The sequence below is a fragment of the Somniosus microcephalus genome, unplaced genomic scaffold, assembly GCF_052327205.1.
Source record: "Somniosus microcephalus isolate GS21.2 unplaced genomic scaffold, FLI_Smic_1.0 scaffold216, whole genome shotgun sequence".
NCBI classification, from domain to species: domain Eukaryota; kingdom Metazoa; phylum Chordata; class Chondrichthyes; order Squaliformes; family Somniosidae; genus Somniosus; species Somniosus microcephalus.
Window position 1 is genome coordinate 200,341 of NW_028225403.1, and position 10,017 is coordinate 210,357.

A 10,017-nucleotide genomic window follows, 5' to 3' on the forward strand; every position below is an offset into this window, starting at 1 on the left:
ACCAACTGACGACATAATGACCGAAAACACAGAAACTGTCCAATCGACCACACCCGGACCGAGCACACAGAAACTGACCAACTGACCACACCGTGACCGAGCACACAGAAACTGACCAACGGACCACACCTTGACCGAGCACACAGAAATTGACCAAATGACCACACCCTGATCGAGCACACAGAACCTGACCAACTGACCACACCCTGACTGAGCAAACAGTACCTGACCAACTGACCACACCCTGGCCGAGCACAGAGAACCTGACCAACTGAACACACCCTGACCGAGCACACAGAACCTGATCAACTGACAACACACTGACCGATCACACAGAACCTGACCAACTGACCACACACTGACCGAGCACACAGAACCTGACCAAATGACCACATACTGACCGAGCACACAGAAACTGACCAACTGACTACATATTGACAAAGCACACAGAACCTGATCAACTGACAACACACTGACCGATCACACAGAACCTGACCAACTGACCACATACTGACCGAGCACACAGAACCTGACCAACTGACCACATACTGATCGAGCACACAGAAGATGCCCAACTGACGACACACTGACGGAGCACACAGACCCTCACCAACTGACCACATACTGACCGAGCACACAGAAACTGACCAACTGACCACACCCTGACCTAGCACACAGAACCTGACCAACTGACCACACACTGACCGAGCACACAGAACATGACCAACTGACCACAACCTGAACGAGCACACAGAAACCGACCTATTGTCTACATATTGACCGAGCACACGTAAACTGACCAACTGACCACATACTGACCGAGCACACAGATCCAGACCAACTGACCACAACCTGACTGAGCACACAGAAACTGACCAACTGCCCACACACTGACTGAGGACACAGAACCTGACCAACTGAACGCAACCTGACCGAGCATACAGAACCTGACCAATTGACCGCACCCTGACCGAGCACACAGAACCAGACCAACTGACCACATTCTGGCCGAACACATAGAAACTGACCAACTGACCACACACTGACCAAGCACACAGCAACTGACCAACTGATCACAAGAAGACCGAGCGCACAGAAACTGACCAACTGACCACACACTGACGAGCAAACAGAACCTGACCAACTGACCACACCCTGGCCGAGCACAGAGAACCTGATCAACTGAACACATCCTGAATGAGCACACCGAATCTGACCAACTGACCACACACTGACCGAGCAGACAGAACCTGAAGAACTGACCACACCCTGACTGAGCACACAGAACCTGACCAACTGACCACACACTGACCGAGCAGACAGAACCTGAAGAACTGACCACACCCTGACTGAGCACACAGAACCTGACCAAATAACCACATACTGACCGGTCGCACAGAAACTGACCAACTGACGACATATCGACAAAGCGCACAGAAACTGACCAACTGACCACATATTTACCGAGCACACAGAACCTGACCAACTGACCACAACCTGGCCGCGCAGAGAGAACCTGACCAGCTGAACACACCCTGAATGAGCACACAGAATCTGACCAACTGACCACACATTGACCGAGCAGACAAAAGCTGAAGAACTGACCACACCCTGACCGAGCACACAAAACCTGACCAACTGACCACAACCTGAGCAAACACACAGAAACTGACCAACTGACCACACTCTGACCGAGCACACAGAAACTGACCAACTGACCACACCCTGAATGAGCACACAGAACCTGACCTACTGACCACACTCTGACCGAGCACACATTATCTGACCAACTGACCACACTCTGACAGAGCACACAGAACCTGACCAACTGACCACACCCTGACCGAGCAAACAGAACCTGACCAACTGACCACACCCTGACTGAGCCAACAGAATCTGACCAACTGACCACACCCTGTTCGAGCACACAGAAACTGACCAACTGACCACAACCTGAGCGAACATACAGAAACTGACCAACTGACCACACACTGACCGAGCACACAGAAACTGAAAAACTGACCACACCCTGAACAAGCACAAGGAAACTGACCAACTGACCACACACTGACTGAGCGCACAGAAAGTACCCATCTGACCACACCCTGACCGAGCACAGAGAATCTTACCTACTGACCACACTCTGACCGAGCACACATTAACTGACCACACTCTGACCGAGCACACAGAACCTGACCAACTGACCACGCTCTGACTGAGCACACAGAAACTGACCAAATGACCACACCCTGACCGAGCACACAGAACCTGACCAACTAAACACATTGACCGAGCACACAGAAACTGACCGAATGACCAGACACTGACCAATCACACAGAACCTGACCAACTGACAACATGTTGACCGAGCACACAGAACCTGACCAACTGACTATATACAGACCGAGCACACAGAAACTTACCAAATGACCACACCCTGACCGAGCACACAGCAACTGACCAACTGATCACAACTAGACCGAGCGCGCAGAAACTGACCTACCGACCACACCTTGACTGAGCACGCAGCACATGACCAACTGACCGCAGACTGACTGAGCACACAGAAACTGACCAACTGACCACACTCTGACCAAGCACACAGATATTGACCAAATGACCACACCCTGACCGAGCTCACAGAACCTGACCAACTAAACACACCCTGACCGAGCACACAGAAACTGACCAAATGACCAGGCCCTGGCCAAGCAGACAGAACCTGACCAAATGACAACACCCTGACCGAGCACACAGAAGCTGACTAACTGACCACACCCTGACCGAGCACGCAGAACCTGACCAACTGACCACACACAGACCGAGCAAACAGAATCTGACCAACTGATCAGACCCTGACTGAGCACACAGAACCTGACCAACTGACCACACCCTGACCGAGCACACAGCAACTGACCAACTGATCACAACAAGACCGAGCGCACAGAAACTGACCAACTGACCACACACTGACGGAGCCAACAGATTCTGACCAACTGACCACACCCTGACTGAGCCAACAGAATCTGACCAACTGACCACACCCTGTTCGAGCACACAGAAACTGACCAACTGACCACAACCTGAGCGAACATACAGAAACTGACCAACTGAACACACACTGACCGGGCACACAGAAACTAAAAAACTGACCACACCCTGACCAAGCACAAAGAAACTGACCAACTGACCACACACTGACTGAGCACACAGAAAGTGCCCATCTGACCACACCCTGACCGATCACAGAGAATCTTACCTACTGACCACACTCTGACCGAGCACACATTAACTGACCAACTGACCACACTCTGACCGAGCACACAGAACCTGACCAACTGACCACGCTCTGACCGAGCACACAGAAACTGACCAAATGACCACACCCTGACCGAGCACACAGAACCTGACCAACTAAACACATTGACCGAGCACACAGAAACTGACTGAATGACCAGACACTGACCAATCACACAGAACCTGACCAACTGACAACATACTGACCGAGCACACAGAACCTGACCAAATGACTATATACAGACCGAGCACACAGAAACTGACCAAATGACAACATCCTGACCGAGCACACAGAACCTGACTAACTGACCACACACTGACCGAGCACACAGCAACTGACCAAATGATCACAACTAGACCGAGCACACAGAACATGACCAACTGACCACATACTGACTGAGCACACAGAATCTGACCAACTGATCAGACCCTGACTGAGCGCACAGAACATGACCAACTGACCGCATACTGATTGAGCACACAGAAACTGACCAACTGACCACACCCTGACCGAGCACACAGAACCTGACCAGCTAACCACACACAGACTGAGCAAACAGAATATGACCAACTGATCAGACCATGACTGAGCACACAGAAACTGACCAACAGACCACACCTGACCGAGCACACAGAAACTGACCAATTGACCACACAGTGACTGAGCAGACAGAACCTGACCAACTGACCACATAATGATCGAGCACACAGAACATGCCCAACTGACGACATACTGACCGAGCACACAGAAACTGACCAATTGACCACACCCGGACCGAGCGCACAGAAACTGGCCAACTGACCACACCGTGACGGAGCACACAGAAGCTGACCAGCTGACCACACCTTGACCGAGCACACAGAAATTGACCAAATGACCACACCCTGATCGAGCACACAGAACCTGACCAACTAACCACACACTGACCGAGCAGAAAGAACCTGACAAGCTGACCACACAATGACTGAGCACACATTACCTGACCAACTGACCACAATCTGACCGAGCACACAGAACCTGACCAACTGAATATATACAGACCGAGCACACAGAAACTGACCAAATGACTACATACTGACCGAGCACACATTACCTGACCAACTGACCACACCATGACCGAGCACACAGAACCAGAACAACTGACCACATCCTGGCCGAGCACATAGAAACTGATCAACTGACCACACACTGACCAAGCACACAGCAACTGACCAACTGATCACAAGAAGACCGAGCACACAGAAACTGACCAACTGACCACACACTGACGAGCAAACAGAACCTGACCAACTGTCCACACCCTGGCCGAGCACAGAGAACCTGAACAACTGAACACATCCTGAATGAGCACACAGAATCTGACCAACTGACCACACACTGACCGAGCAGACAGAACCTGAAGAACTGACCACACCCTGACCGAGCACACAGAACCTGACCAAATGACCACATACTGACCGAGCACACAGAAACTGACCAATTGACTACATATCGACAAAGCACACAGAAAACCTGACCAACTGAACACACCTTAACCGAGGACACTGCAACTGACCAACTGATCACAACTAGACCGAGCGCAGAGGAACTGACCAGCTGACCACACCCTGACCGAGCACAAAGGAAGTGACCAACTGACCACATACTGACCAAGCACAGAGAAACTGACCAACTGACCACAACCTGACCGAGCACACAGAACCTGACCAACTAACCACATACTGACCGAGCACAGAGAAACTCACCAACTGACCACACACTGACCAAGCAAACAGAATCTGACCAACTGATCAGACCGCGACTCAGCACACAGACCCTGACCAACTGACCACACCCTGACCGAGCACACAGCAACTGACCAACTGATCACAACTAGACTGAGCACACAGAAACTGACGAACTGACCACACCCAGACCGAGTACACAGAACCTGACCAACTGACCACACCCTGACCGAGCACACAGAACCAGACCAACTGACCACATCCTGGCCGAGCACACAGAAACTGACCAACTGACGATTAACTGACCAAGCACACAGCAACTGACCAACTGATCACAACAAGACCAAGTGCACAGAAACTGACCAACTGACCACACAATGACGGAGCCCAAAGAACCTGACCAACTGACCACAATCTGACCGAGCACACAGAACCTGACCAACTGACCACACCGTGACCGAGCACACAGAAGCTGACCAACTGACCACACCATGAGCGAGCACACAGAAGCTGACCAGCTGACCACACCCTGACCGTGCACACAGAACCTGACCAAATGACCACACCCTGACCGAGCACACAGAAACTGACCAACTGAGCACACACTGACCGAGCAGACAGTAACTGACTTGCTGAACACACCCTGAACGAGCACACAGAACCTGACCAACTGACCACACACAGACCGAGCACACAGAAAGAGACCAACTGACCACATCCTGGCCGAGCACATAGAAACTGACCAACTGACCACGCACTGACTGAGCACACAGAACCAGACCAACTGATCACACCCTGGCCGAGCACACAGAACCTGACCAAATGATTACATAATGACCGAGTACACAGAAACTGACCAACTGACTACATATTGACAAAGCACATAGAAACTGACCAACTGACCACATACTGACCGAGCGCACAGAACCTGACCAACTGACCACATCCTGGCCGAGCACAGAGAACCTGACCAACTGAACACACCCTGAATGAGGACACAGAATCTGACCAACTGACCACACACTGACCGTGCAGACAGAACCTGAAGAATTGACCACACCCTGACCGAGCACACAGAACCTGACCAACTGACCACACACTGACTGAGCACACAGAAACTGACCATCTGAGCACACACTGACAGAGCAGACAGAAACTGAACAACTGACCACACCCTGACCGAGCACACAGAACCTGACCTACTGACCAAACTCTGACCGAGCACTCATTACCTGACCAACTGACCACACTCTGACCGAGCAGACAGAACCTGACCAACTGACCACACACTGACCGAGCAGAAAGAACCTGACCAGCTGACCACACAATGACCGAGATACACAGAACCAGACCAACTGACCACAACCTGACTGAGCACACAGAAACTGACCACACACTGATCGATCACACAGTACCTGACCAACTGACCACACCCTGACGGAGCACACAGAACCAGACCAACTGACCACATCCAGGCCGAGCACACAGAAACTGACCAACTGACGATACACTGACCAAGCACACAGCAACTGACCAACTGATCACAACAAGACCGAGCGCACAGATACTGACCAACTGACCACACACTGACGGAGCCCAGAGAACCTGACCAACTGACCACATACTGACTGAGCACAGAGAACCTGACCAACTGACCACACCCTGACCGAGCAAACAGAACCTGACCAACTGACCACACCCTGGCCGAGCACAGAGAACCTGACCAACTGAACACACCCTGACCGAGCTCACAGAATCTTACCTACTGACCACACTCTGACCGAGCACACATTACCTGACCAACTGACCACACTCTGACCGAGCACACAGAACCTGACCAACTGACCACACTCTGACCGAGCACACAGAACCTGACCAACTGACTATACACAGACCGAGCACACAGAAACTGACCAAATGACCACATACTGACCGAGCACACAGAAACGGACCAACTGACTACATATCGACAAAGCACACAGAAACTGACAAACTGACCACATATTTACCGAGCACACAGAACCTGACCAACTGATCAGACCCTGACTGAGGACACAGAATCTGACCAACTGACCACACTCTGACCGAACACAGAGAAACTGACCAAGTGACCACACACTGAATGAGCAGACAGAACCTGACCAACTGACCACACACTGACCAATCACACAGAACCTGACCAACTGACCACACACTGAATGAGCACACAGAAACTGACCAGCTGACCACACACTGACCAAGCACACAGCAACTGACCAACAGATCACAACAAGACCGAGCGCAGAGAAACTGACCAACTGACCACACCCTGACCGAACACACAGAATCTGACCAACTGACCACACACTGACAGAGCACACAGGAGCTGACCAACTGAGCACACCCTGACCGAGCACACAGAACCTGACCAACTGAGCACACACTGACCGAGCACACAGAACATGACCAACTGACCACAACCTGACCGAGCACACAGAAACCGACCTATTGACAACATATTGACCGAGCACACGTAAACTGACCAACTGACCACATACTGACCGAGCACACAGAAACTGACCAACTGTGTGGAGTTTTCACATTCTCCCCGTGTTTGCGTGGGTTTTCTCCGGGTGCTCCGGTTTCCTCCCACAGTCCAAAGATGTGCGGGTTAGGTTGATTGGCTTTGATAAATTGACCCTTAGTGTTAGGGGGGTTACAGGGATAGGGTGGGATATGTGTTGGTGTAGGGGTTACGCTGATCGGGTGGGATATGTGTCGGTGCAGGCTCGATGGGCTGAAATGGCCTCTATCTGCACTGTGGGGATTCTGTGATTCTGTGATTCTGTGAACTGCCCACACACTGAACGAGGACACAGAACCTGACCAACTGACCGCAACCTGACCGAGCATACAGAACCTGACCAACTGACCGCACCCTGACCGAGCACACAGAACCACACCAACTGACCACATCCTGGCTGAGCCCATAGAATCTGACCAACTGACCACACACTAACGAGCAAATGGAACCTGACGAACTGACCACCCCCTGGCCGAGCACAGAGATCCTGACTAACTGAACACATCCTGAATGAGCACACAGAGTCTGACCAACTGACCACACACTGACCGAGCAGACAGAACCTGAAGAACTGACCACACCCTGACCGAGCACACACAACCTGACCAAATGACCACATATTGACCGAGCACACAGAAACTGACCAACTGAATACATATCGACAAAGCACACAGAAACTGACCAACTGACCACATTCTGACCGAGCAGGCAGAACCTTAAGAACAGACCACACCCTGACCGAGCACACAGAACCTGACCAAATGACCACGTACTGACCGAGCACACAGAAACTGACCAACTGACTACATATCGACAAATCACACAGAAACTGACCAACTGACCACATACTGACCAAGCACACAGAACCTGACCAACTGACCACACACTGGCTGAGCACAGAGAACCTGACCAACTGACCACACCCTGGCTGAGCACAGAGAACCTGACCAACTGACCACAACCTGAGGAAACACACAGAAACTGACCCACTGACCACACACTGACCGAGCACACAGAACCTGACCTTCTGACCAGACACTGACAGAGCAGACAGAACTGACCAACTGACCACACTCTGACCGAGCACACAGAACCTGACCCACTGACCACACTCTGACCGAGCACACAGAAACTGACCAACTGACCACACACTGAACGAGCACACAGAAACTGAAAAACTGACCACACCCTGACCAAGCACAAAGAAACTGACCAACTGACCACACACTGACAGAGCATACAGAAACTGAACATATGACCACACACTGACAGAGCACACATTACCTGGCCAACTGACCACAATCTGACCGAGCACACAGAACCTGACCAACTGAATATATACAGACCGAGCACACAGAAACTGACCAAATGACTACATACTGACCGAGCACACATTACCTGACCAACTGACCACACCATGACCGAGCACACAGAAACTTACCAACAGACTATATACAGACCGAGCACACAGAAACTGACCAAATGACAACATCCTGACCGAGCACACAGAACCTGACTAACTGACCACACCCTGACCGTGCACACAGCAACTGAACAACTGATCACAACTAGATCGAGCGCACAGGAACTGACCAGCTGACCACACCCTGACTGAGCACACAGAACCTGACCAACTGACCACACCCTGGCCGAGCACACAGAACCTGACCAAATGACCACATACTGACCGAGCGCACAGAACCTGACCAACTGACCACACACTGACTGAGCACACAGAAACTGACCATCTGACCACACACTGACAGAGCAGACAGAAAATAACCAACTGACCACACCCTGACCGAGCACACAGAACCTGACCAACTGACCACAATCTGACCGAGCACACAGAACCTGGCCAACTGACCACACACTGACCGAGCAGAAATAACCTGACCAACTGACCGCACCCTGACCGAGCATACAGAAGCTGACCAACTGACCACACCCTGACCGAGCACACAGAACCAGAACGACTGACCACATTCTGGCCGAGCACACAGAAACTGACCAACTGACGATACACTGACCAAGCACACAGCAACTGACCAACTGATCACAACAAGACCGAGCGCACAGAAACTGACCAACTGACCACACACTGACGGAGCCCAGAGAACCTGACCAAATGACCACACACTGACTGAGCACAGATAACCTGACCAACTGAACACACCCTGACTGAGCACACAGAAACTGACCAACTGAGCACACACTGACCGAGCAGACAGTAACTGACTTGCTGAACACACCCTGAACGAGCACACAGAACCTGACCAACTGACCACACACAGACCGAGCACACAGAAAGAGACCAACTGACCACATCCTGGCCGAGCACATAGAAACTGACCAACTGACCACGCACTGACTGAGCACACAGAACCAGACCAACTGATCACACCCTGGCCGAGCACACAGAACCTGACCAA